Genomic DNA, 10,041 nt, shown 5'->3' with positions numbered 1-10,041 from the left:
TTCGTCTATAATCAACCTCACCATGCCAAAAATATTTTTTTGATCAACAGGACAAAAGAAAAAATTATTTTAAAAGCAAAAATTGACTTCAATACGGTAAACAAGAACAATATAAAAAAAAATAATAATAACTAATGGACCATTACGTTTTTACACTTTTGTTTATACTACCTCTTTCTTTCTAGTGGTTCTTGAATACAGTTTGAAGTAAATTTATAAATAAGTTGATTTATTTTTTCTTAAGATTTGAAGTAAAATTTATTTTTGTTGTATTTTTTTTATTTATTTCTTTTTAATAGTTCTATTAAAACGTCTTAAAGTCCATTTTTTTTTTTTATCATTAAGAACTAATGTTTACTAATTGTTTTTTGAGTCTTCTGAAGGGTTGTGTCCTGAGAGTTTAGGTATTTTTTTAATTAAAGAGCAATAATAACTTTTTTGTTAAGTACCTACTTTCATAAATTGTCTATTGAGTGTTCTACTGATGGTGAATGCCCGTTTCATTTATTTAAAAAAAAAAAAGAAAAGATAAAGTGTTATATGTTATTTAAACTGACATTTTTTTTTTTTTTTTATAATTATTAATATAACATTTCAGGTAATTTTTAATTTGATTTTACAGTCAACAACTCAATACAGATCGATTAGCCTTGAAATTTTTAATTAAGTTGGCTCGGGATATTTCGATATCTATTTTTATTGAACTTAATGAAATAAGCTGCCTTTGATGCTTGTCCTGAAAGCCTATCGATCTCCATACTGTAATTGTAAGCATACTCTTGTACCAAATATGACAAACAGATGGCACAACCCTTTTGAAGTCCGTCACCTAAGTCCAGTTCTCAGGAGACCAACGCCATCTGTACAGGCCTGCTTGACGAGTACCCTTTCTACGAAATGGGTTTTAGTAATTGATCCAAGCAGATTACATTATGCTGCTGTGTAACAATAGAGTTAGAAGCTATGAAAAAAAAAACAGATTTGAAATTTATACATCTGTATAAAAAAAAAAGAAATAGTACAATAGTGTAATGAATTGAATAAAAGGGAAAGATGGACACGATTTTATTAAAAAAGAAAATTCCAAGAGGGTATAGTTTTATTATCAATTTTAGAAACCTTCTATGAAATTGATACCAATCCTGGGAGAAATTAATTAATATCTCTGTAATGAATGGTGACTCAGTCCGTGTCAATAATTGTAATATGTATATGCGATACCAAAGACCACTCGATAGTACATACATGTAAGTAAATTTAAACTTCCTTTTAGTTTTTTTTTTAACTTTCGATAAAAAATTTCCGTTTTATTCTTCTTTAATACTTTATTAAATTTTTCTTTTACTGTCTTGAATATATAGGGAAAAAATGCATAAATCAGAGAAACTTTGCCCGAATGAAAATGTTTTTGTTGTTCTGAAATTTGAAAAAAAGGTTTCATGTTCTAACCCTGAAAGCCGTTGAATTTAGACACAAAAAGAATGAATGTTTTTTATGTTCTTATACCATTTCTATGGGGTTAGTGTGTCATTCCACCTAAATAGGGAATTTCGAATATTTTACTATAAAATGAACTTGCTAATTACTTTTAAGCTTTGTCCACTGGAGAGGAATATTATGATATATTTACTGACGAATTTATGAAATCTATATCTTAAAAATTAAATTATAAATAACCTACTAGAGACATTCAAAATTTTAGTCTGCAATAGCCCCGTCTTACCTAAGCATGGAACTTATCCTAGGCATATGTATTGCTCAAAATATCAGGTAAGCAGGAAAGTAATGATAAAAAGATTATTAGAAGAAAAAGAATAATGAACGTTTAATCTAATTTTTACCCAAATTTACATTATGTAATTATATTAAACTAAAATGTAAATACGAATAAGAAAATTAAGTTAGTCTTTTAACATTCTTTCTGTATTTATAAATAAATGGTCTTCATTTTCACTTTCACTTGTATATATATGGAATATATAGTAAAGGAAAGCTATTATGCTAGATTTTAAATTTTTCGAAAAATTTTACACGATATTGATATTGCACTAAATTTCGTATTTCGGTATTTCAACGAAAATACACGTTTGGAGGACCATCGAGTCGAAAAATTAAGTTTCGCAAAATAATCTGTGTGCGAACAGCCTACATAAAATAAAAAGCCATACGAAACTGAAATTACATATTTTTGCAAAGAATTTGGCATCAACTTTTTTGATAAAATCTGCCTATATGAAATACCTCTTTTAGAATAATTTTTTCAATTTTCTTAAAAGAAATTATAACATTAATTTTTGATTTAAATCGGTTTATCTACGTACTATCGAGTCTTTAATATCAAGTAGGTCTTGTGCTCACTGAAATAGTTTAACAAGGCTTAAAAACCGAATTTTCAAACAAATCCTCCACTAAAGTTTCTTTATTCTATAAATAGCCAGACCTCATTGTTTATAGTCGTAAACAATGGACGAATTCAAGATATTAAAGAATTTAGTGAATTATTAAATAAAAAATAGAGGCTCCTAGTTCGACTCGGAAAAAAACCATCGTTATATTCTGTTAAACTAATTTACTCTTGGCTGGAATAAAGTTGATTTTCGTTATTAGCACTCCAAAAAAAATTCGCCTTCTCTTCTCTTTGGATATTTTTTTTTCGAAAATCACACACCTATCGATAACTTCAACACTAGTGCGCCAATCTATTCAAAATTGAGGACGTAAGTGGGTCGCGAAAGGTATCTGTAATGATTTTGAATAAAATTAATTCTGTACCGCTACAACCCATGAAGGGTCAGGGGTTCAGTACTTTGTAAAGAAGCACTGTTACTAGACCAACGGTTGTGCAAGGTTATTTGGTCAGAATCACGCTCGACCGCCAGATTTTTACCCAATTAAGGGTCCCAATTTAAGAGGCTGGGTGGACCCCAGAAGGACTCCAGAGCCCGCAGGAATTGACCCACGACTACTGTGTAATAAATGATTTTGAATAAATGACTAGATTTTTTACTAACTATGATTCATACTCAATTGTTAATAATTTCAATTCTAGTTATATTTTAATAAGTGTTGTGCGGTTGAAGTTAATTGGGAAACCAAATGAAATTGGTAAAATTTTATTGAACTCTTTTTTTCAGATGATCATTTTACGAGAACGAAAGGATTTTGTAGTGATGGTACTCAAAAGATATCAATACCATTATTGTTTTAACCTAATCAATCATATCTAGTTCTGAATAATGAGTTGCCGAGTGTATCTTTCTAGCTCTTAGCTACTTATAGTTACAAATTGCAATGTACTTTATCTTACATTTTTCATTTTTAACAATCCAGAAAAACATTGCACCCACATTTCATCCACTCTCATCTATCAGCAATCAGGCATAAGTTACATCAACACAGAGTCCTTCAGTAGCTTGCTGAGTCAAAGAAACCGTATAGATTCATTTAGAACTTTTGAGACATAAAAGCCTATTCCTAGTACATTTCTTCCTAATGTTTGGATAGTGCTTGTTCATCCTCCTGTAATCCCGCGACCTGCGGCATGTAGGGACATGGAGATAATCGTCGACATTTCGCGACCGCATTGCAGACGAGTGAAAGTAGCGGATGAGACAATACCGAAGCCCTAGCGGTACTGCTATTGTTGTCAGATCCAGGTCACAGCGCTGCAATGAACAATTCCTACAGCTCATTATCCAGAGTGTCATGTCTCCTCTGGGGACAAAGCCTCAGTCAACAACCTCTCATTCCAAGGGGTAACAGTTATTAGTCAACTTTTGTTGTGATCAAGTTATTGTATCGTTCTACTTAATAATTATCATAAATATATTAGTAATGTATCAACTTAATACGCGTTACAATTTATTAAACGTGGTTCCTTTGTGATTCAATGAACAGAAATTTAAACCTTTGGGTTTCTCTAAACAATCGTAGTTCAAGTTAAACAAGCCACAAAACAATGCGACACTCAATACCATGTTAATGAAAATTTGTATCATGTTTTTTTAAATGCATGCATAGAAAAATAGAAAAATGTTTATTCTCTTGAAGATGTTTTCCGAGTATCATTAATGAAAATGCATATAAAGGGGATCTATTTTCCTTTTCTTCCAGAACTTAAACGCGTAGATTAAAAACATTGGTTTCATTGAGGGAATAATAGTTATGTTACTCTTTAGTTAAACAGCAAAAATCGGCTTTAACAATATAACTTTCCAGAGTGGACTGAAAGTTATATTGTTTATCTAGCAGATATTTTCAATCAGGTAAAAAATAACAAGTATCATACCATCGATGCCCTATAAAAAACGATAACCCAACTATTTTCTGATGAGCAGAGTTAGTATTTTGCCTGTCTGGGAATTTTTTTTTTAGGCAATCCACAGCGAAGGTGAAGCCTAGTTGACTCCAGGTGACAAACCTATTCTAACTATGGTAGGGGTCAAGTTTTTCATTTTGTGGGACCAGCACTTAATGAAAGAGTCAACGCTCTCAGGCCGGATTCGAACCGGCGCCGCCTGCAGATCTCAGAACGATAAACCTAAGCCTATCCATCTGAGCTACGGACGGTCCTTCCGGAAAATTTGTTTGGAATAAAAACCTACGTTATGTTTTTTTTTTTTTACTAACAATATTGGACAAAGGACTTCTCACCATATCCCACCCTATTTTATAGGTTTAATATTTTTTTTAACCTATTTTTAGTGCGGTCTGTCTAGAAATGACAGAAAAACTTACTTTTAATTTTTTTAAAACTCGATAACAAATTTCAGTATCACTCTCCATTTAATTGTTTATTATACTTTTCTTTTACTGTCTTGAGTTTATAGGGGAAAAATTTATAACTCTTGAAACTTTGCCCAAATAAAAATTTGTTTGTTGTACTGAAATTTGAGAAACAGGTTTCATATTCAAACCCTAAAAGCCGTTGATTTAGACACAAGGAGAATGAATGGTTTTTAAAGGGTAGGGAATGTCGAATATTTTACTATAAAATGAACCTGGTAATTACTTCACAGTTAAGCTTTTTCCGCTGAAGAGGAATACTATGATATATATATACTCACAAATTTATGAAATCTATATCTTAATAATTAAATTATCAATAACCTACTAGAGACATTCAAAATTTAAGTCTGCAATTGTCCCGTCTTATCTAAGCCTTTTTCGAAAATGAGCTGGTAGGTTACGTTTCTCTATGCGTTTATTAATTTAGTCATGCTGATTATAATATAAAATATTTTCTCGTTCTTTATTCTCTTATATAATTATATAAGTATTTATATAATTATCAAATATTTTGCAATGATATTAAGATACATATCTTTTAATATACGACATTTAGTGCCCATGTCATATATTAAAAGATATAGATCTTAATTTAATTTAAACCAAAAATAATTAAATTATTTTCACTTATCTAAAATGACACATTATCATCATGTTCTGATATATGTGTAATGCAGAAGAATTAGTCATTGATTCAAAAACAACATCTATTCAGTAACTTATGTATCTATATTTGAATTTTAAGAAGGTTACACATATTTTAGTCGTACTTAGTTGTCTGTTTTCATAAATAATAATGAAAGGTTATCATGGACGCTGATCTAAATGTTAAAGTTTAAGCCTGGGGCAAAATATGTAAGAAATTACTTAGGTTGAACTTTAAAGAGACTATAGCATCAACTTACGTAATGTATGATACTTGAAGGGAAAAAACGACAATTAACCTCAAAAACCTTGGTTTTATGAAAAAAAAATATTATGTAAATTCTTCTTTTAAATTAAACATTAGTCTTTTAAAAATCGGTTGCTTCATTCGTTTTGACAAAAAAAAAAAATAAACATTTTACAGACACATTTACATTAAATAAAGTTTACCTAAAAAGTATCTTATAAAAGAAAAAATTATAATTGAAATTAACTATAACATTATAAATCATAATTGCCAATACATTCTGCCTCTATTTATAAAAATACTAATATTACTTCAATAAATATTATTGAATATATAAAATTAGGGTATTTATGAAATTTAAAAAATCTAGTTTCATTAGGTTGAAACATAATTAAAAATATGAAGATGATTAAGTAGGGCCGTGTTACTAATTTTACTTGAGCAAGCATTTCATATTTTGTTGAACAAAGCACTATAATGCTTTCCCAAAGGTTTCCGTTCCATTTAATAAGCCGGGTAGCAAAAAACAGATCCTTCCCACAATATATTTAGCGCGAGTTGTACAACGTTTTTCCTATGCTATTGTATTATTTCTCAGGATCATTATGAGGGTTTGAAAATCAATAAATAATTATGAGATAGGATGATGGATATTGAGCATTAACGCTTTTTTTTTTTTCCAAATCACAGAAAACATTTCGTCTGGTGGATATCATTTTTTCTGAATTTTATAGGCATATTTTTTACACATATTTGCAACAATAATTTAAATATAACATTAAGGATTGAAAGAACTCCTTTTTTTTTATTTATTTATTTTTTTTTTTTCTTGTGTTCTGTATATGTAGTTTTTCAGTTCTATATCAATTTCAATAACTTTTACGACAATCTTGACCACCAGATGACATAAAATATTTAAATTTCCTAGGAAATAACTAGGACGTTAGTAAGTAAACTGAAGGTGTTTATGTCCAAAGCATTTAATAAAGCTGGAATTAGTAATTTATCATTTAAAAATTAAAAGTTCCGTCAGGTTTTTTAAAAAAACTAGCTGACATTTTTTTTTTTTTTTAATTTAGAGCTAGAATATATAGAACATATTGTATGAGAAAGGTGATTCGTACCGAGAAAGGAATAAATTTGGCCAAATTTGGATATCTGGCAAGTACAATTAATATAATATGCCATAAAACTTAAAAAATCGGTAGAGCCGTTTGTTTAAATATTCTTACTAATATACTATTGGATAGGTCGTAGGCTACGGCCACACTTGGGTTTTTGAAGCTGGACGCTTAGCGTCAAAAGACGCTGTATTTATAGGTTAGCTGGAGGGGAGTGGTGGTGGCCACACACAGCGTCTTTTCCCTTCAGCGTCAGTCGAGACGGCGCATCTTCAAGGTCAACAGCTGGTCGGATAGACCCAGGTCCATTTCCTTGCGTCAATTCACGCTACTCACTTGGCGTCCACACAGTCCTCGGTAAACTTTGTAGTTCAGTGCGAGTGAAATAGTTTCGACAGTTTACAAGACGACAGACAATGGAACTTGACACCGAACGTATTATTATAGAGGTTCAAGCTCGACCTTTTTTATATGATGTCCATCACGGTGATTATAAAAACAGGCAAAAAAGAAGAGATGGTTGGATAGCTGCCACATCCAGTATTGTTGGTGAAGGTTATATCGAGATGGATAAACAACAAAAAGAAGACTTATGTAAGTAATAAAACCTTTAATTATTACGTTACAGTAGTATATCATGTTAAAAAAATGCGTGAAACTTATTATTGCAGTTGTATGAATAATATTAAGAACATTTATACACAATATTTATGCTTTATTAACTGTTACAAAATTAGACTGTTCTTGGTATGTAGTGACAGCAGTACCCTATTACCATTGATTATACATCCCATAATCGGTGCTATTACTCAGCAATGTATGAATACTGGTTTTGCCAGGGTACAGAACCTGCGGTAGAGCAAAAATACTCGGCAAACTGATCCCTGGTGTGTTTTCCCATCACGGTACCTCTTGTCCCCTGGGCAGGAATGTCCATCCAAAGGACACGTCAATGTATCCTCATAGTTGTACCCATCGTTTTCCCTCACAAAGTTGTCCAGTACACAAGTGGCCTGAACAATGATGTCAACCAAATCGATACTGACATCGATCGGACGGTGTAATATACGCCATTTATTTGCTAAAATCCCAAACGCACATTCTACGTACCGTCTGGCCCTCGATAAGCGATAATTAAAAATTCTTTTAGAATTAGTTATGTCCTTACCAGGGTAAGGTCTTAGGAGGTTTTGACACAGAGCAAAGGCTTCATCTGCCACGAATACGTATGGCTGTAATCGACCTGATACATCGTTCGATAAGAGAGATGGTTGTGGCAACGGAAAGTTGTTGGAGTAGAGTTTTTTTTCCAAAATTTGTATATTTCAGGATGTTTGAATCTCCTTCGTGCCCAAAGGCACAAACATCAATATATGTGAACTTGTAATTTGCGTCAGCTACTGCCATTAACACAATTGAAAAATACTTTTTGTAGTTAAAGTATTCACTTGCCGATCCCCATGGGTTTACCACTCTAATATGCTATCGTCAATACTTCCAACGCAATGTGGAAAGTTAGCCTTTTTTTCGAACTGTGCACTAATGTTCAACCAATCTTCAGGAGTTACTTTTTTCATATATTGTCCTTGCATTGTTTCCCAGATTGCTGAGCATGTCTCTCGAATAATTTTTGAAATTGTTGAACGCCCTACTAGAAACTCAAAATGGAGAGATCTGATGGAATTGCCTGTAGCGAGATACCTACAAAGAAACATTAGTATTAATATTACAGTACAATAAATCATTTATTTTCTAGGTAAGGATGTGCAAAAAAAGTGGAAGAGCATTAAGGATTGCTATTACAAAAATTTGAAAAATCAGGATGGGAGAAGTGGGGATCCATCGAAAAACAAAAAACCTTACATTTATCACAAGCAATTGACGTTTCTCCAATCTTCAGTTGTACAAAGACAGTGAGTATTGAATATTATGTTTTAGAGCATTTTTAAAGACCTTCGACTTTTGTCAATCTATGTATATATAAAAGCCAAATACCACTCACTGACTCACTCATCGCTGTTTCTCGAAATATACTACAAGAGCTAGAAACTTGAAATTTGGAATGTAGGTTCTTCTCTTATGCCTTAGATGTGCAATAAAAAAGGGGTTTTTAAAAATATTGAGCTTAAGGGTGGTTTTCAATTTTATTTTTATTCCACAGGACGTCTGGGAACATGGCTGATAACCTTACAGAAGGTTCACAAGACGCCGGCAAAAACACTGCACAAGAAGACGTTGAAACAGAATCAACTGCTGTACAAAGTACTTCATCCACAGCCCCTTTTCTTTCTGGAATAACGCAAAGGGAGAAGCACAGTCAGTTGCCGAAGAAACGGAAACAGGATGAGTTTGAGAAAAGTGTGTTGGACGTTCTGAAATTGGGTTTGCAACAACTACAACCGAAGGAACCTAAAAAAAATGATCCAGATGAAATGTTTTTGCTTTCGCAATTGCCCCTTATTAAGAATTTTGACCCAGCTGACAAGATGGATTTTCAAATTAAATATTTAAATTTGGTTCAGTCGTACACACGCAGAGGAATATGTATGAGATGTAGGAATGTGTATTAGATGTAGTATTTGAAGCCTCAAATACTACATTTGCATCTGGCTGCCGATCGACATATTCCACAAACTCCACGCCTAATATTGAAGAAGATGATTCCATCATGTCCTTTTTTGCTCTGTAAATAATATTATACCGAAAGATAAGTAATAAAACTCCACATACCTCAAAGTAATTGATAGTTTTTCTTCAGCCCTAATACAATCACGTAATCGAGTGTTTGTTCCACTAATAGCATTCGACACATTAGATAGTATAGTTTCGTATGACTTCTAAAAAAAAAAAAAAAAACTTCTCAGGGTTTTCTTTAAGTTTGTTGTGTAGTAGATTAAATTTTCCTCTCTCTGATCTTCAATTATTGGATGAATCCAAAACCGTCTTCTTTGTAGACGTCGTCTCCGTCGAACCAGTAGCAAAACACAACATATTGTTGTTGCAGATCGTTTACTTTAATTCATATTTCACTGATGTTATGTCACCATCGAGGATCGCAACACTACTGAGCCAGACATGGCCACATTTGATGTCTTTCGACACTGGGACGCGTTGCGTTATGCACGCGGTCAAGTGTGGCCGCAGCCTCAGGCTTGTTTATAAGCTGTTTCTTTTGACGCTAAGCGTCCAGCTTCAAAAAACCCAAGTGTGGCCGTAGCCTCCGGCGTGTTTAGAAGCTGT

The 10,041-nt window shown here is 32.4% G+C and overlaps 1 pseudogene; it reads right to left on the bottom strand.

Moving 5' to 3' along the window:
• Positions 1-7,606: 7,606 nt before the first annotated feature.
• LOC136795603 (uncharacterized) lies at positions 7,607-9,792 on the bottom strand (annotated as a pseudogene).
• Between the last annotated feature and the right edge of the window lie 249 nt (positions 9,793-10,041).

The sequence above is a fragment of the Halyomorpha halys genome, unplaced genomic scaffold (assembly GCF_000696795.3).
Source record: "Halyomorpha halys isolate HHAL.00 unplaced genomic scaffold, Hhal_1.1 Scaffold194.1, whole genome shotgun sequence".
Taxonomy (NCBI): Eukaryota; Metazoa; Arthropoda; class Insecta; order Hemiptera; family Pentatomidae; genus Halyomorpha; species Halyomorpha halys.
Note: the sequence above shows the minus strand (reverse complement) of the source record. Positions and strands in the feature narration are given on the sequence as shown.